The 20,246-nt window shown below is 40.1% G+C and overlaps 2 long non-coding RNA genes across 2 annotated transcripts; one reads left to right on the top strand and one right to left on the bottom strand.

Annotated features, from left to right (window-relative positions):
- The first annotated feature begins 529 nt into the window (after positions 1–529).
- LOC310902421 lies at positions 530–1,407 on the top strand. The gene is made up of 3 exons (XR_014586717.1): positions 530–788; positions 1,114–1,158; positions 1,273–1,407. It is a non-coding gene; the product is annotated as an uncharacterized lncRNA (long non-coding RNA).
- A 3,189-nt stretch (positions 1,408–4,596) lies between these two features.
- LOC310902427 lies at positions 4,597–12,815 on the bottom strand. The gene is made up of 3 exons (XR_014586719.1): positions 12,580–12,815; positions 12,049–12,111; positions 4,597–4,732 (listed from the first exon to the last, which is right to left on the bottom strand). It is a non-coding gene; the product is annotated as an uncharacterized lncRNA (long non-coding RNA).
- Positions 12,816–20,246: the final 7,431 nt, after the last annotated feature.

The following is a 20,246-nucleotide window of genomic DNA, read 5'->3' as shown; positions in this document are numbered from 1 at the left end:
CTCACCAGATGCTCCCAAGGCTGTGGAAGGTCAGACAAACCAAACCACCTTCTTGTTGTGAGGCATAAGCAGAAACAAGGTCACCTCTTGCCAGGGGTATGGTCAGCTGAGATGTGGGTGTGCACACCTTGCTGACAGGACACCCCATAATGCCAGTGGTGTCATAGAGATTGTAAATCATCCCAGTTATCTATCCCTGCTGCACCACACAGTCACTCTTCTGAGGATTCATTTCATCCATAAAAATCTTTGTGCTGATGTATTCACCTCCATTCTCTGTAAAGCCCTCCCTGCTGAGGGTGGCCCACAACCCACTCCAGGATTTGGCACCAGTATGTGGTCCATGCTGGGAGAAGGCTGAAGGGAAGCGCTGACCGCAGAGCTAGCTGCGCAGTGAAGGTTGTCAGTGCCCCTGCTCCCAGCTGGCCAGGAAGGGAGCTAATTCCCACACCCTGCAAACCAGGTGACAGCCAGCCTGACCTATAAATGCACAGCAGGCAAATTAGGATGAAGTCCCACTACAAGGAAATCAATTAACAATTAATTTCAAACCCCTAAAAGGAAGTGAACTTGAGCACACAGATGTTAATACACTCTAGCAATTCATTTGAAGAGACTTGAGGGAATTGATGGACAACATACAGCAACAAATCTTGTTGTAATGCTAAAAACATGGCTTAACAATCCTTCCTAGCATTTTGTTCCCTAGAGCACAACCACGTATTAGTATAGATACTGATGCAAGTTAATCCAAAGGAGACTGCAAAAATAAATGAATAAATAAAAGGGTGAGATTAATGTTTGCTGACTGCTTCCTTATTACGCTTCTTCCAGATTCTTTTTCTAGTCAGTGTTTGCAAGCTATGTTGTCCATGAAGAGCTTTTTATATAAGAGAACTACTTAAATTCAATAGGAGAGCACAAGGAAACAATGCGCTGAGGAACTAGATATGACCAGATAGGTTTTAATAATTCAGATCATCATAATTTCATAAAAGATACTCTTCTCCTCGGTATTTTGAATTTAAATCTGCTGGATTTAATTACTGAAATTTTGTCTTTGATCAAATAAATTTTAAAAACATTAATTTCTTCCTTTTTTCTCTATATAAGCAAGATCTAAAGGTACAACCAATGTCTGCTGCAGATATAGACAAGGCAGGTGATGCAAAGGGTAGTAACACATTAGGAACAGCAAAACAGACGTGGCTCTGGTGCCAGGTGGTTTTTGTTGTTGTTGTTGTTGTTGGTTTTTTCTTTCCCCCCTCACAGAAAGCAAGCTTGCTCTGGCTGCCATCAATGCAAGGATCAAAGCACAGAGGTTGCTGGCCAGTTCCAGAAGGAACAGATTCTCCCAAGAGCACCCATGGCCTGCAATATCCCTGTGCTGGCAGGAGGGCAGCAAGTCCAGCTCTCCAGCATTTGGCCCTTTTCTGTAATGGGAGCCACCACACTTTTAGCACAGACAGTCAGCACTAAGAAGGTGAGACTAATAAAAACGTATTACCTGATACCAGAGGAAAGGCAGAACACAAGAACTGATAAAAGAAAGATGATGACTTGCCTCACATGGACCACCTTTCCTCAAGCCTCGCTTGCACTTCCTCATAATTGGCCATGCCTTTTAAGTTAAAACTCTGTCTTCCTTAACATTAATCATTGCCATACCGTCATTTGAAGATTTGCTTTTTGCCCCGGTGCTGAGTGCTCATCTGCTCCTGACTAATAGCTCTCCACAGTGGTTATGCAATGATGACACCACCCTACAGCATGCAGACAGAAGAACCTCTTGCATTACTTGGTCCAGAATGCTAAATACAGCCAAACATGGCCACGATGTGCCTAAATTTGAGGTCAGAAACTGAGCATTCCCCACCTAGCCTTTCCCTCAGCCTGTCATATCACTCCTGGCTCTCACCTCTGGCTGAGTGACCCATGCTTCTGATCTGACCACAGCATTTGGTGGAGTTTGGGGCACCTTCACTGTCCAGCTGGAAATGTAAAGAGGTTGTTAATGCAAAAATAGTTTTCCAGTACAGTACTTTAACACCATTAAAGGCCCTGAGTGATTGTAGCTGGGATTTTTGGAAGTGCAAGATACAAATCCAAAGTTTATATGCAGATAGGTATAACAGAGTGACTTTAAAACTCTCCATTAAGCTAGCAAATCAAGTAGGGAGTAAGAGATTCACATCAGAATTTAACTGTATAGGGCTTGAAGTGAACAGCCTTGTCTTACACTTTCTCTCAAAAAGAATAAAAATAAAAGAGTGAGTCTATATTAAAAAGAAAAAAAAAAAGAATACCAAGTTTTTTTTCTGAGGAGTAGAGTGAATTATCAGCTTGGAAGCTGACACTCACCTCCTTGAGGCCATTCAAGTTTCTCAGCCTCCATGTTTCAGAGCTTTGACTTTGAAAGCACTCTTTCACATGAAAATAGTTTCATAACCTCAATTTGTTATACTGTATTATTTTAAACGGACAAACAAAAAACTGTCATGAATGGTAGCAGAACTTCATTTGATATTACATTAGATTGTAATAAAAACAGCATACTTTCAGACCGGCTTTTTGCCATCACTGAACATGTGAAGCCTTTTTTGGAACTTAAATCTATGTTATTTAATCATATTCTCCATGCATAGCAAGAAATTACTTCAGGTATCTCAGAGCACAAAAATCCAACAGTATAAGGAACCAGAGTGTTTCAAGGTTACACTGCAGCTAAAATACATATATATATATATATATAATAGTGCATGTTGACAGTTCTGCACTGAAGAAATTTCTATTTTTTGAGGTTATGAGTAAAGCGTTCTTCTTCCTTTCTATTTACACAAGCTTTTTTTTTTTTCCCTGTCAGAACCAATTGTTACCATAGCTGTATAACAGAACTACAGAAAATAGTTATCCTGCCTTTCTCCATTTACAAGTTATTTTTTATGCCCAGCCCTACTCCTAGCCAAGGATGATAATACACCTTAAGAAGACTCTGAACAAATAAGTAACCCAATCAGGGAATGTGGTTATGCCTATTTCACAGGAAAAGGGAAAGTCAATGCAGACATAGTGACTCCCCAGCTATCACCCAGCAGACAGATTTTCCACATGGAAGGCAGCACATCCCATTCCTGCTATTTATGTAGAAGTTTGCCCAGAATCCAACCTACTGCCCTGGTTTCCATACCAGAAGTTCAAGTGCAAGTGAGCTCACTTCGTTGCACTAAGGCAAATGAGCTCAGGTCACTGAGAATGAAGAGGGAAGAAGGTGAGAGCTTTGAGGGTTGTTTTAACTGACTGATGTGTTGTAAACAAAGATGATAGAAATCCTAAGTCTGGCTGGACACAAGGGTGTTAACAGCAGGCAAACAGTGAAATAGCCTTCATGACTCATTTTCTGTCTGCATTACTGGCAAAGCTCTATTATATTTTCAAAGACGCAAAGCATCTTCACAGATCTGAGGGAGTGTGTGAAGGGAAAAATCCATAGATAAAAGATTGTTTTTTAAAGACTTAGAAATATCAGAGTGCCAAGATTTATCTTCTTTGTTATACTGGAAAAACTACTGAGATGACAGGGAATTGAAGACAGGGACCATGTACTTCTTTGCTGGAGAGAGGATTCAAAAAATCTTTTAAAAAATGTTTCCCCCCTCTTATCCCAATACTAGATTCACATTGATAATTCTGTGCTTGAAAAATCTCTCATTCTCCACTCCTCAAGTACATAGTCCAAATCTAAATCAAGACCAGGCAGATTTAAAGTCCCGGTATATCTTTTTTTCTTTGTTATTTGGAAAGAATCAGAAACTAATTATTTTTATATTGCAATGCAGACAAAACTGTTGGAGGGATTGAGTGAGAGAACAAAGGAAGAAGAGACAAAGTGAACGTAAGTGCATTCTCACTCACTCTCGGAAGGCTAAAAGTTAGGGCACAACACAAGGATGCCCGAAGATCGCCTGGTCTAAGCTAGACCACAAGACTCCCAGAAACAGTCCTTTAACAAAGTTTGCATCTTCCCATGGATTGCAAAGCAGTGTTAGGTCAAGATGTCAAAGCTGACCGTAGCATTCATATGGGCTGAAGTATTTCAGCAATAAGCCAGGCTAACTGCAGCCTCCAATTACTCTGCACTGTCTAGACTTGACTCAATATTTTTGGTTAAATTTGACTCCCCATGTCAGATTTTCTTACTACTCAATCACTGTACTTCATTCACATAAACAAATGTCTGCCTCTCAACGTGTGCTCTTCATTTTGGTGACAAAGTGCCATTTATTCTGGACAGCGTCTCACATCCAAGCATTTCATGAAGAAGCCTATTTCAGCAAGTTTCCTGTCAGACGTTTCCAAAGTCAAAAGCTCTCACGTCACACAACCATCATATAATCTCCTCTACTGGATATTTCAATGCAGTTCCGTTTTGTAAAACCATATAACAGATTTGGGTTTGTTCTACCGTAAAACAAGTGTGTTAAAACCATCCGAATTCCCGCAAAACATCCAGTCCTCAAGTGGTTGGTCCTGAGGACCTGACAGCACCAATAAACAGCAGGTAACTGGAATGACTTCTACTGAAGTATTAATACAGAGCACAGCAACAGCCTTGCTGGCTGACACCCAGCAGTTCAGATCATTATCTCACTGAAGCCTACATTTCATCTGAAGGTAACAACCTGCTTCATTTTTTTTTTATTCTTCTGCAAGGCTAGAGTCTGGGCAGATCCAGCTGAAAAACAAGATTAAAAAGCAGAAGGTCAAACAGCAGAATAAACAACAGCAACCTACACCTTACAAACCAAACAGCAGCACAAGAATACTAAAGCAGCACTCTGGTTATTATCATAGCATCTGCAAAAAGCAAATCCCAGACTGGTCTAAATTAGGCTGCCAGAAAGGTTTTAGATTGGTATCCAGCAGAACTGAAATGCAAATGATTAAGGTGATGACTTGGATAAGACAAAGAACACATATCAACTTTTATTCAGGATTTCACTATTTATGGTGCATATAGCGCCTGATATATTGTGAGCATAACAGAGCAAAGTGACCCAGGGAATAGCTTGCCTAGCAGACTAAATTTTCCCCTCATGCACCCCCCAGTCCCTGGAGCATAATAGCAACCTTTTCCTCTACAAGTTTAGAACTTTCTTTGCAGCTGCAGAGATGAGGAGAATAAATATTTCACACCCTTTTCACAAGAGGCCAATTTTCTTTGTATTAAAAAATAAAAATAAAAATAAAAAAAATCCCCCTACACGTTGTCAATTATATGTATACTAAATAAGGAAACTGTTCAAGTGGTTCTTGTTATGGAAGCCAAATATAACAACCCCTTTAATTATAAATTTAAAATGCTGAAATCCTCTGTAGCTAGATGAGCTAAAACGCATTGTAAGTCATTGAGACGAGAGTCACAATATTTTATAAAAATGTCACCTAGAAACAGCTCTCTCCATCAGTAATCTCCTACCAGAAATGTAAAAAAAAAAAAAAAAAAAAAGTAAGAAAACAGCAATTAAAAAAAACACACTTGGAAGTACTGAAAAAACAGCATACCACTAAGATGAGTGGAAGGATTAGCAGACAAATCCTAGAGACTGGAAGAATAAATAAAAAAGTGGTAACTCCTTACATGACTTTACACTTGTAAATCTGATAAACTGGTTCACAGAACTCCCCCATTCATCTGAATTCCACTGAGGTCCACTGTATGGCCTACATGCAGAGTATACGTTACTGCATACAGCACAGTACACGCTAATTTGAAGTGTATCCTGCTGTCTCACAAAGACAAGACACCAAATGAGCAGTGCTGAGTAATTTCCCAGATAAATGACTTTCCATGACTTACACGCAACAGTAATCTGTCACAATTCAGGCACCTCTGAATAATGACTTTGAATCACATGAACTAGGTGTAGCAGGGCAGGAATACACACTAGAGCACGATGTCTAAGTCTAAACCTACTTAACCTTAAAACTATCTCTACACAATCTAGGTGCTTTTGACCTTCCATTTCCTCATCCCCAGAGGCTCCAAACCTGCTGATATTTCTTAACCAAAGGGCTCCTTGTCTAATAATGGGCAGAAGTCAATGCCTGTATTTAATGGAAACAAAAATATCTATGAAGATTCATGAGGAAAAAAAAATTAGAGGCCGCCTGAAGAAACCACAGAGTTCTACTTTATGTAAAGAGAGACTGCATAACTAAGTCATTTAGTTTGGGCTTAGAATGGCAACTGAAACACTGGAGGAATTGTTACTTGTGCTATCCAAGGAAAATGGCTGAGCTTAAGAAACAAGTTTGGTCAAGACCATAGGCAGCACAATATTTGTAGCTTCAAGCAATAACTTACTGAACAAACCATATGATTGGAAAAGGTATACAACTTTTCTTTTCTGAAAGCAGCAGCTTTCAAAGCTAAATGCAAGCACAGAAATGCATTGCTCTGAGTTCAGCTAGAAAGATAACTTAGATCATTTTGTGAGCAATGGTATTTGGCATCCCTGTGGAATAAGGTGAGGTGATGAGGGCGAGGAAGAAAGAAAACTTACAAGGTAACTTCACCTTCAGGAGAATAAAGACTGGTTAGAAATACATCTCCTGCTGGCCACAGATTCTAATGCACCATAAGCCTACTGAGTCTATATTACTGGCATCTAGTAGCATCATTAATTTTAGCTTCTAGGCTCATCTTTGGATATTTTTGCAGTGAGAGGCCTACAGGTCTAGGAATAGAGAAAGCAATTGCTTTGTACAGAACATTTACTCTTTGTCAGTAGGTGGTTTTGCCCTTTAAAGATTTCTCATGAGAGTTCTTTCTGCTGAAAAATGGTTGCTTAGCTTCACACTTACTGCAAGAGCACTTTGGGTACATTCCTGTGAGAGCACAGGCAGAATCTGGGGACACTAAGTGTTTCTGTAGCAGCATATACCACTGTGAAATAGCAGAGATGAACAGGCTAGTTTTACATGTTTTTCCTCAGGCATGTTTTAGGTGTGCTATGGGGTATACGAAGCTCTGCTTTTTCCAAGGTTAATGCAAATTGGGATTTCTGTGAAGTCCAACACAGATGGTTCTGGGAAAGTTTCTTTCAATATACAGAAATCTCCGGTACAGTTGAATGCTTAATGAATTTCCATGCAAGTCCCAGAGAACTAGTTTCTTATAACATACAAGCAGTTCTTTCCAAAAACACACATCTTCATCTAGGAAAACATTCCTTCTCGGTAAAAACCTGCTCCGGATTACATCCTGATGCCTTTCCTTAGAGCAAAGGCAGCAACCTCAACTGTATCTAAGTACCTCTCATCACGGTTGTTGAATTTAATAGCAGCAGCAACACTAATAGACAACCTTCTTTATAGGTTGTATATTATGTTTTTATGTGATTCACTGTGTCAAGAAAAGCAACATGGACATAGGATAAACTTTCTATCACAAATTCAGCAGTAAGGAAGTTTCAGTATCAATTTCTACAATAACACTATCCTCATGTGATGCTAGATACAGTGTGGGCTTGGTCATACAGTTATTTACAAATGTTCTTCCAAGCTAGCCCGTGAAAAAATTGATAATGTAGACCAGCAAAGAGACAACTAATTAATTCTTTCTGCCTTCACTGTTGTAATTTTCTTTGTTTTTAAATTTCCACAAGGGAATAGAATTAACAATAGCTTTAATGCAGTAATCTGGATGCTGTCTCTTGCAAACATGCAGACAGTTTGTGACAGCACAGTCCAACATGTCAGCATGCAAGCTAATACGTCTAGACACCTAGAAGAGTAAAATAGTCAAAGGGTACATTAGGTCCAATCTAAGCACAGCAACTTTCCTTATGCCCAGCAGAATTTTCAGTCACTCTTCAGCAGAGAGAGGCTTGGAGAGATGCTCATTTTCTTCAGACAGAGGAAGAGGTTCCAGGACATGACAGCGTACTAGTCCTGCCTTTGCCCTTCCAAGTCTCCTAACAGAAGGGGTCTAAAACTCAGGTGCCAGTGAGAGGCACCCCCATGTGAAGGCAAAGAGAAAGGATTTAAAAAGAATCTGCTAAATTGTAAAGCACTTTTTAGTTTAATAATTTGCTATTTAAGTCTTGCACTCACTCCTGAAGAGTTCCAGGAGAAAATAGCTTGAGTAACTTGAAGGAGTTCAGGGATTTAGTGCTACTAATATGTTAACTAATAGTTTAGGGGCTTGATGCTACTGGTTTCCACCATCTGATAGACTCATTGGCATAGATCTCATGTCAAGATGCAAGCATTGGTGTCTAAGAGCAAATGTTTACCAGAAGACAGATTTGAATCCATCATTTGTGTATACCAACATTTTCAATAGCAGTATTCAACCTTAAAAGAGATTATTATCATCTGATCTAGGAGTAGTTCTTGTTTCATGATTAAAATGCATGAAGTGTAATACCCAACTGCCTCTTACAGAAGCCATGGCAGAGCTAGAATTGATTGCTCCAGCAATCATTTCTCTGTTTTAAATTCAAATGGCAAATCAAGAGGAACATTTGACTAACATTGCTACTTACATTATATGAGCCCCTTTAAGAGCTGTTTGTGACTACAGCTTCATTTACAACAGCAATATATATGTATATATATATTTTTAAGTGCACTAATTGGCATCAGTCACTCTGAATTGGAGTTCAATAGAGTTATCCTTAGAGGGCAGAGCAAGATCTGAGCTTGCTCTGTTAGGAACCAACCTCACCCTTCTTTTCCTTACTCTGTACAGCTGCGTAATCTGTACACAGCAGAAGGAATGCTTTAGTATATAATTCAGGTTGCAAGTACTATGGGTCACACACATCAACAACTCAATGTCTTCTTAGATCCTCATCAGCTTCACTTGACTTTAAATTAGGATAGCATCTGGGAAGCCTTGAAAGGAATGGGCAATGGATAGGGCAAGGAAATATCCTCCATGCATTCCCAATAAAGGCCTTGAACTCTGGATACTAGACCAAGACACTGCAAGCAATAAGGCAATATCTGCTGAGAAATGGAAAGTCATTCCAGTTCTAATTCTAGATTAGTCTATTTCAAACTTGGCCTCCTATAACGGTATGTCATCTGCCAGTTAGTGATAGTTACAGAAGGAGCAGATCCCAACTACCAAGACCCTTCAAGCAGAGGCTGAACAAAGCTTAATGAAGGTGTGTGCTATTAGCAAAGAATTTGTTTGCTAATGAAGGTTACCTCAGAGCAAAAGGTACTCAAAATTTAATCTGAAATTTGGAGACAGTAGAACTTGCCTGACACTCCAAAAAGGTACACAGCAACAAAATCCACAATTACGTACAATTAATACTTGTCAAATGTCTTAGTTTTAATTCACATATAGCTCTTCCTCCTACTCGAAGTGTCATGGAGACATTAAACTTCCATTGCTGCATCTGGGAGAGACCTTTGTTCCTCTTGCCTTTAAGAGACTTCTGTAATATTTCTGCCACCTTTGACTAAGCTTGTCTTGGGTATCTTCCAATTTCCAATTGCTACTTTGAAGCTGTGAGGCAAGCTGTCACTGTACAAGAGCTAAATTAGTCTCCACCGCTTCTTGCCATATCTGCAGCCCCCCAAAACAACACTTAATGTAGCAGGTTGACAGGCACTTCTGTTTTGATCAAGGCTTGGGGTTGAAGAGCTGCAGTAGCAATCTTTCTTCCTGAAAGATATGTTGCAGGAAAGAGGGGGACTTTGTTTTACTGCTGAGACATTTTTAATTTTGACCACTAACTCATGCACTCCAAAAGAAACTCACGATTCAGAATCAAGGCAAAAATACCATGAAAGGCAGTTTGATGCTCCAGGTGGCATATCCTATGAATAAGATACACTCTTGCATATACTGTTTGGCCTGTCTCACCTGAACTAGAAAATACTGCTAAGTACACTGACAATTGAGAGGGAACCAAAGATGCAGAACCTACTGCTCTTCTTCTTGTGTACAGTATTATCTGCCTATCATTATCCAAATATGTTACTGAAGCCAGATTTATAACACTTATATCACTGCTTCAGCCTTATGACAGTAATTGTCTTTCACAGGCAAGCCAGTTTCTGTCTCACACACTTGTATAGATGTGATTAATTAAAATCACACACAAATGGGCTTCTGTACTATCCTTAGACCTATACTTATTACAAAAAGAGAAATGATAATATTATATTTCCCTCCATAAAGACACCTCTGTGTCAAACTGAAAATGTTACAGGGCCAGCCCAACATTTTTACAGCATGGAAAAAGAAGCAGGTGTGCAGCTCCAAAACAGTGTCTTAGAGCACCAGTTAGATTCCCCAGACAAGATTATTAGTTGCAGTTAACCTATAAATTTTAAATAGCATCTCACCTCACAACACAGAGGTAGTTCTCTGCCCCCCCCCCCCCCCCCAAGAGGGATAGAATCTACATGCTCATGACCACAAACATTAAAAACCAGGCTAGCATACAAACTGAACCATGGTCACTACCAGAAAGCAGAGTTTTAAGAGACAACTTTTCCATTTTCAGTACTTGACTTGCATCATTGCTGTCAAGGAAGTGAAGGAAATTATCTTATCAGGCCTTTGCTGAAGAACTGGCAGGTTCTCCTGTTTGCTTAATGAAATCTAAACTGTACTCAATCACCATAGTAACAACAGCAACCAAATATGCTCAGAAAGGGATAGACAATATATCACCATATTAATCAGATTCAATTTATATCTACATTGTAGACACATTTTAATACTGACCAAGTCACAGATGGGCAACAGCAACTATAAATCTACATCCTTGAATTGCACACTGGCATTTTCTCAAGTTTCCATCTTTCTTCTTAGAGCTTAACATCTGTTCAGGGAAGTTTCCACAAAACATTAAAACATCTCTGCATCTCAGCTACACATTTTCACCTGGCTTCCAAGTAGGCTACCTAATTCATGTCATAGTCAGACTTTAGTCATTCTCTGCCAGCTACACTGCTTACTATGAGTGTCAGTCAAAACAGTTTTCTTACTCAAGACAGCCTGCTGCCTTCCTAACACACAAACTCTTGATACTTTGCAAGTCCAAGGAGGTTCCCATTGGATCTCCTACCAGAGATTCCTAGAGGTTGCCAAGAAATCTTCTTAATATCTTATCTGCCAGTACCAGCATTCTCTTTTCATGGAAATATTTGCCTGCTGATACTGTGTTCATAGCAGGGAAGCCTTCTGTCATCAGGTAGCAGACAGACACCAGATATGAGCTTGCAATCCTCATCAAGAGACTTCTAACGTCATCCTAAGTTGTTTCTAAGAATATCATCTTTCAAATCACATTGCTCTATATCCAAAAGAAGGGGCATCCTAAGCCCTATAAGCTGGCTAGGGTAAGTCAGACAAGAAACATTAGCCATTAAGTTATGGAAATTCCCCAACAGTTCTCTGAAAGATGTTGAGAACACGCCACTAAACCATTACCCAAACCAAAAGCTTGCAGCAATTGTCATTATGGACAACTCATTCTGAAAAGCAGCAGGGTGCCAGAATAAGTGCTGAAGCTGCCAAACAGAAGTTGCACATACAAGTTTAGAAGAGTCCCTGCACACTATACTGATCCTGAAGATCAAATCTGTTTGAAACTGGGGATGAAGAGACCTTCTCTGCTACTTCACAGGAGGACTTTACAACAGACTCTCTAAAGATGTGTAAGTAGCAGCAGCCATACCATAAGCTTTGTTTATTAAGATAAAGTTTTATACTCAAGCCAGTTTAACAACAACAACAAAAAAAAAAGGACAGACAACAACCATCAAAATACTAGTACTGTTTTTATGGACAGTTATATCTTAGTATATTTTACATATACCACGTCCCATGTGACTGGTGAGACTAGATACTCAACAGCACTCTGCAGGATTATTTTAAGATATTAATTTAACTACATATAACAAGAAAAATATAGTAGTGTTTTCCTATTTAGAGAAGGACATACCATCAACAAGATGACTACTGGTCAGTCTGTACACACTGTAAGTGATGCATAAGTAAGCAAAAGCACTCACCCATTGCTTCTGTCCCACATTCTCAGAGGATGCCATGTGCATCTCTTGTCTAGTAAGTTTCATCTTAGGGTATAGACGAAACAGAGGCAAGAAGAGAAGTCTAAATTACACACTGCAGCCTTGACTGTACAGGCCCAGGACCACCCAGTCAGAACACAAGCCACATAACCTCTTTTCATCAAATGCACATTTAGAGTATAATTTTAAGGAAACAAAAATGCCTTCATCATTTTTAGTTTGCAGTACTGCTCCTCAAGTGGTAGGCTCTTACACCTGCTCCTTTTCCCCGTTGTCATTAAAACATGTTTTCACAAGTTCAAGATAAATAAAGAAGCCAAGTCACATACAGAAGATAACATTTTTCAAAAACAAACAAACAAAAAAAACACCCACGCTCACCTACGCTGAGCTAAAAGCCAAGTTCTTTCCACAAACAAAAGAAAACAAATCTAGAAAAGACTAGCTTTTAAAGAATACCAAGCTTTCTTCTAACTGCAGCTTTCAAGCATCACAACTACATCAGATACTCACATGCCTAAAAACTACTTCACAAAACGCTGAAACAAAATTTAATGAAAACACAGTTTAACAATACAGCTTAAATTGATTCCAAAAGTCTCATCGGTCTGCTGTTTTTGTTTTGTTTCTAACTACTGTCTCAGAGTTTACATAGCTGTATAGCTGACTAATATTATATTGAGAGTTCAAAGAGGCAACAAAAACAAGGCATCTTCTAGCCTCAGAATTAAGGGAAGGCAATTGGGGTCTGTTCATGGACTTCAAGGCCTAGAGATAAGCAAGAGTCTAACACTTAAAGACTCTTTGATTAGCAGCAGTATGTCCTTCAGGTGAATTCACTTGAAAATCAGCGTTTTCATAGTTAGCATTTGTGCAGTGAGGGTTCCTAAATCCAACTGGCTCTCCTTGATCCTTCATTAATGTAAAAGGTGTTGGAGTTAAAAGGGAGGTAGGGAAGACATGAGGTAAATAAAAACAAACAAAAACTGCCAACAACAACTGCTGGAACAAATTTTAGTTTTAACTTGAGTGTTTCTTCAGGAAAAAAACAAACAAACAAAAAAGAAACAACAAAGCAATCAATGATAAGTCTGTCTATTTTACTTGCAAACAGGTCATATCACAAGTTTATGTACCCTGGGAAAATCCTGTTGCCATATTTCTTTTTGCTCCACTAAAAAAGTGTGTATAATAGTAGTGCCTTGACTCATTACCTTATGGATAAATCTACTTCCAAATGTAGACGGGTTGTGAAGCTTTGTTCATAGGCTTTAAGACAAAATGCTACAGCTTTTGTTTGGAGCTGAGAGAATTAGAAGCAAGGTGATAAAACAAAACAAATCAAAGACATACACACACACACACACACAAAAAGAAACCTTAAACTCTGGCATCTTAAATAGCTAACACCAGGCCCTCTGAACAGGTAATCTCCTCGGACTTGGTTACCTCTCATAATGATGCAGAACCACCAGTGAACAGAGGCAGATTATGACAGGCTCACAATAAACATGACTGAACTTCAGACACTCAGTGATGTCAGTGTTAGACTGAATTTAGAAAGAAATGCAAGTCGGAAAAAAAAAAAAAACATGTATAGAGTGAAGTGTAGCTGCAACAATCCCATTCACCTCTTTGCCCATGCCTGCAGCAATACATGGCGCAGCAGGCAACCCTTGGTGGAAGCAAGGTGTGTTGCAGCCCCAGGGCATAGCATTCCAAACTTAGAAATGATTAAAGTGGCCTGGCCACCAAACATGTTGGCATGGATAACTCTGCCAATCCAAGGTGATTTTATTCAAACTAAAATATTCAAAATATTACCTAGATTGATACAATCAAATAATATTCAGTGATGGAAGTGTGTTAGAATTTTTTCAGAAGTACAAAATCTTCACTGGAAGCCTAGAACCTCATCATGAGCTGAAGGGGAAAATTGTTTGTAATCTGAGTTGCACATTGCATTTCCAAAGTGAGCAGCTTCTTTATCCCAGTTTTCTTGCATTTAAACTCATTTGCAATCAGAACTGGTTTAGCATTACTGACAGGCCTATCAGTCATGGCCTTTGCTCCTTCCTTTATCCAAACAAGCACAGATTTGATATATGAGCGCTTGCAGTTTATTTATAGGAAACAAAGTGACAGACAGAGCTAATGGAGGGCAGACCATTCACTCCCTTCAAGTTGTCCAGATAGGCAAAGCAAAAAAAAATAATAAAAAAAATGTATAAAATTGCTGCACCTGGGAAAAGGAAAAGATGATGTGGAACGGCATTTTCTTAGGCCACTAGAGGATACCATGGCATTTCCAGAGCAGTGGCCAAACACAAGAGTCCACATGTCCATCCTGCTTGATAAGAGTCATTAGAATAGACCAGGAGTGCAGAAACATGCTCCTCCTTGCACCACAGATACTGTATAGGGTTAGGCAGATCATCTGCTAGTGCAAATTGTCAAATCTTCAGAGGTAAGTGAGTTAGTTTATATTATCTAATGCCTGCTTCCCACTGAGTGGAAAGTAAAATTAAATAGTAATCTTTCACCCACTTGGGACTCATTTCAGAAGGAACATTTAAAACATTCTGCCTCTGACTTGCATGTTAGGAATTGCTGATGCAAACCAGAGTGCTGGGGCTGAGCTTCATCCCCTATTGGATATATTTACTTGTTTGTCCTGTCCCTTGTATTCTGTGGAAGACACATTTGGGTCTGTCTTCTGAGAAGACAGAGAGAAGTCATTCATAATTAAAAGTGAAAGAGGAAATATTGGGAAAAGTAAGATTAGCCTTTTAGTGGGGTTAGGTAAAAGAAAGAATGCACATCCTGCAGTGAATTGCAGCATAAAGTGGTTTCTATATAGTGAGATCCTAATATTACTTTCAACAGTAAAAACAGAGTAACTCTAAACAATTGACAAACTCTTGCTGAAAGTGAGAGAATAACCTTTTATTAGCAGCAAAGATGAAGAGGAGAGGAGCAGGCAAGAGAGGTCTTATCTCTGACACAGACCATTCTTAGTACTCTCTGTAAATGCTATTCTCTCACTGCCCCTATCAGTTCAAATGATTATCCATAGTGAAATGGCAATGAACAAAGCAGGATTCAAGAAGGGACTATACACCAGCAGGGTTGTTGTTGTTTTTTCAGTTCAACTATCCAAGTAGCTGGAAAATGATTTTCAAGTAATTCCATTCTATTAGCCCAGTAAAGTCTTATGAGAAGCATTACAGCCCCCCACCAACTGTGCACAGACTGCCCATGTGCATCTGGCTGCCCAAGATTAAAGTGTAACTAAACAAGCACAAAAGAGTCTATGCCATTTCATAATCCAGAGACTGCCATCCTGTGAGGGCACCCTGGGAGCTGGATGCAGTCCAGATCAGACAGCAAGTGCTGCGCATGTAAACCCGCACCAAGGAGCAGTGATACAGAGGGAATGCAAACCAGAAAATCTGAGCTGCTGCAACTTCACTCTTGCATGCCCACCTATTTACTCACAACAAAATGCAGGTGAAAGACCAAAGAGGGGAATGTTTAAGAAAGCACACCATTTGCTGAACGTCACTCTTTTTACCGGCCTCTGAGACACTGTTATTTTACTCATTTTCCCACATCTCTCTAATGAAAAAGGCAACAGACCCATGATAACTGTGACATGTGCCTGTATCTATCTCCACTCTGATACTATTTGAGCCAGAGAAGAGAAACCCACACCTCCAAAGCCGATCTGAGTGCTCAGCTGGCCCACATTTAGGAACCCTTATTTAGGAACAGGACCATAACCAGCAGCACCTGCCCCAGGTCCTGCTCCTGCAGCAGTTCATGCCACCTTCCTCTAGCCCTCCCCATTCCCATCTCTGTTCCCTACCTCCAAAGCTCCACCATGGGTCCTCTGACACCACTGTCGCTGCCCAGGCCACAGCTTGCCCAACGCAATGATGCCCCTGGCTGAGCAGGCAGGCATCCATGGGGACCACACATCTGTGACCACACAGTGTCCCCAAAGCTGAAATCAACACCTACATCAGGAGACGGGGGCAGTGGCATGCCCATAGTACTGCCCAGGCCAGGCTCATGGGCAGAGGAGGTGCCAGGTGAAGCTAGTCAGAGCTATCAAGGGCTTCATGGTGCCACAGGAGAAGCTGTACTCCTTTGCTTCCTCCCTGAGGGAGAGCAACCCCAGATGGCCCTCTCACTAAAGCCATTTCATGGAGAAATAGAGCCAAAAAGGGGGTTGGAGAATATGGCTGAAAATCTCCACATGTGATGTAACTTAGGCCAGACCTGGGTGCCCAGGCCAGAGCCACAGTGGAGCCCATCTCCCAGTGGGCATGGGCACCAGGTGAGGCCCCATCGAGGTGGCTCAGGGCAGGGACAGGATGCAACTGGCCTTGTGGTGTCTTCAGGGGCACAGGGTGGGCACAAGTGCTCCTCAGGAAACCTAGCTGAGAAGCAGAGGCACCATGCGAAAAGGGGCGTGCAGTGGCAGGGAAATGGAATCAAACATTGAGGGAGAAGGCTGGGAAATGAACCACAAAGAGGTAACTGGCTTAACCAACCTCACACAGGGCATCCATAACACAACTGGAAGCAAGACCTCAATGTCACAGCCTGATTGTAACAACACCCTACCTCATAGTACAGTCACCTGAGAAAGAGCGGGGACAGCCTTTCCTGTCTGCAGGTGGTCAACTTATGTGGCTGGCAATCATCTCCACCAGAAGAGCTACTGTGTGTTAACACCTAGTGTATTGTACAATAAAATACACTCAGAGATCTTTTGACACAAATCAAGCACATTTATATGGTTCTTTCAGAATTTGAACATAACGAAAAGCAATCATCATATTATCACTTGGAACATTCAAGGTTCATATAAGCTATATATATTTTTGGGGATTTTTTTTTAATGTTTCTCAAACATTTTACTATCAGTTTAGAAAACTTATCATTTACCTTCAGAACGGATAAATATGTGCCTCTGGTTCTTATTTAAACTGAAAGTTGACAATGTACCTTTGAAATTAAGTGGTTCTGGGCAAATGAATCAACACATCTATAGCCAAACAACTACAACAACAACAACCACCAGACTCCCAATTCTGAAGTCCTGTTTCCCATCTCATGTCTGATTCACTGGCAAATTACTTCAGAGAATGGGAACTTAATTTCTGCTCACATGAAGTCATACCTATTCCTGAAGGAATGCCTTTATTCCTGTTGCCCATTTGAAAAGTCAGAATGTACTGCACTGCATAAAAATGATCTATGCTTGCAGCTTAAGAAAACAGTTTTTGAAATAGATCTAAATTAGGTTTAACCATCCCTCACACATCCCAGCCTGAAGGAGCACCCTAGCAACAACCTTTAGCATTTTGCAAACATTTGCTACTAATTATGGGTTCTTAGAACAATAATACATGGCTCCATGCTTTAAGGAAAGAGGCCAAAAGCAGCCTCAAAAGTAAGCCTTAGCTTTTAATTTAAACCAGTGCCATGCAAATTCTCAAATATACATTGCAAAGTCTTCCCAAAACACTGCTCTGATTAATGGCTCTGAAAACTTGTAAAAGCTCAGCTGTCAAGCATTAAAATGTAGGCTGAGAAAAAGCTCATGTAGGGAAGCTAAATAAAAATCCTTTGAAACAGCTTCTCCCTGTACCTTAAAGAACAGCAGCACACAACAAAACTCACAAGAGCCATAGGGCTCACTCAATACCAATTCAAGGGCTCCCATACCTGTTTCTAGCAAATGACTCAGGCCACACGACAGGCCACTCTGCCCTTATCTCTGAAAAATTGTTCAGCCTTCCATAACCCGTCTGTCCACACACAATTACTCCCCTATTACTGCCTGAGCTTCTTTAACCTCTAAGTGCTCCTGCCTTCCCTCTGACCCTAAGCAGGAGACACAATGAAGCAAGTGCGGAAGAAACACTATCCTTTCCTGATTCCTGCTGCTTTCCTTCTCAGATTTTCTTATCTTAACAAGCAGCCAAGCTATTCTGCAGCTCATCTGCCTTAGGTGACACTGCTTGAGTAGGCAGATTGGATAAAATGTCCTCCAGAGGTCCCTTCCAACCTCAACCGTTCTGTGATTCTGTGTCACATCAGCTGTGTACTTACAACAGAAATTTAGCACAGATTGCCCTTTTCTGAGAAGAAGGGCCAGGTGTCCTCAGCTATAACCCCTGTGAAGATCAACTGGAACATTTCTAGCAAGAGACTCTGCAAGATGCAACATCTGCCAAGAAAAAACCTAAGCCAATAGGAATGTCCCTAGCTGAAAAATGCAAAGGTATCTGTAGGTAATTTTTTTTCCCATTTCCTGCTCTTATCACCCAGTAATACTTAACATTTCCTAGATTATTTTTAGTGATTCAAATCTATGGTGACAATCTCTGTGATACCTTTTCAGTTTTCTTGAGGAAGAAGTTAAGGCAGGCATTACAGAACTATTTTGTCTTCAATGCGAGAATTAGAAATAAGGCAAGGCTTAGAAAACTTCAAACCTAATAGCAGAGGACAATGATGGAAAATGACGGAAATGAGTGAAGACACCAGATTATTGGCACTGGCTCTTGAACATTTCAATGATTTCCATGATGGTAGATTTTTTTTACTCACAGAAAGTGAGAATGTGAGAATTGTCAAGGAAGTAAAAAAGCTCTATTGTTTGCTGAGGCTGGAGCCTGCTTCCATGGGATTAACCGTGGATTCCAGCATCACAGGCATTCTAGTTCTCTGTGTGTTAAAAGTAAAAAAAGAAAAAGGATATAGTGGGCTTTTTACCATATAATGTGCTGGAAAAGGAATGTTCCCTTTAGGGAACCACCTCCTATGTCCCCTGCCATGAGAATGAAACCTGTTCATACTACTGCAAAACTATTACGACAATAGACATAACTACCACTGAGCTTCCCTGAGTCTGGTGGCTGATTTACTGCTGTACATCCAGCATGTCTCAAGCAATTTCCATCAGTCAATGTTGACCTGTCAAACCACAGCGCTTCTAATAGCCTATGGAATGGGGGGATTAAGTCCTTTATCTCCCAGTGCAAAGTACCACGTGGGGCAGCATTCTTCCCTCTTCCCCCCCCCCACTTTAAAAAGTTTACTGTAAATCCAGCAAGTGCATGAAGGGCAGATAGGTGGAGGAAAAGGAAGGAGGACCTAGAGACTGATCTTCTCCCAGCAGAAACAAAAACTTGGATTTGAGTCTTTTGGAGCTTTGGGAAAATCTGGACTTCAATCCAAGTGCTGCTGTTTTGGCTAGCTCTCACCTAAAGCTAACATTAACCCTCCAATCCCCTGAGGTCTGTGCTATCATGAGATCACATGGATATTGAATTAAAAACTGATGGGTTTAAATAATTTCATAGTGATAGCAAAAAAATATTTTTTCCTGTGCTTCAGAAAAAAAAAAAAAAGTTCTGAAGAATGCAGGCTTTTACCGTGCATTTTAAGATTAAATTACAGGCTTTGTTTTATGAAACAAAAAGTGGCTTTGATATTATACAACAGAATATTGCACAGATACTATACAACAGAAGTTTCTTGTTGTAGTGTTCTTGTTGTAGTGTAGGAAATGATTGGTATGTCTAACCATTTGAAAAAATGTTATTGATAAAATATTCAGTCACGATCTTTATGGCAGACAGAGAACTGGCCTTTTTAACCCAGATTTTAATAAATGTCAGCAACAAATGTACTGTGTGCAATTATTATATCATTCGGTGAAGGCTGAGTGACATAGCTGTTACAAGGGTGAAATATCCAACAAGAAATACCAAAAGGGACAAAGTTTGCCATCAGATCTGAAATTAATAATAATCAAATTTAAAACATGCCTCATAACACTAATTCTTGGAGATGTGCTAGTATTTTTTTTAAATTTTTGCCTTTTTTTTTTTTTTGGCTAAAGCAAAAGCAGAGCTTCTGCTACACCGTCTGCTCTGTTTACGCATTTGGCAACTTCCAATTTACAAATTGTTTCCCCCTCTGACATTCGTCACCCTCTGTTTAAGAAAATAGTACTTCCAAACAGTCCTGGTCAATATTCAAGCTGTGATGCTTCCTGTTATTTGTAGCTCTTCATAAGTCTCTTCCAGCATTTCCAGGGAAGGTTATGTTAATTAACCAAATCCCAAGCCTCAATCAGCAGTAAGCACAAGCATGTG

The sequence above is a fragment of the Anser anser genome, assembly GCF_964211835.1.
Source record: "Anser anser genome assembly, chromosome: 1".
Classification (NCBI taxonomy): domain Eukaryota; kingdom Metazoa; phylum Chordata; class Aves; order Anseriformes; family Anatidae; genus Anser; species Anser anser.
The sequence above is the reverse complement of the archived record's forward strand: the minus strand, read 5'-3'. Positions and strand labels throughout refer to the sequence as shown.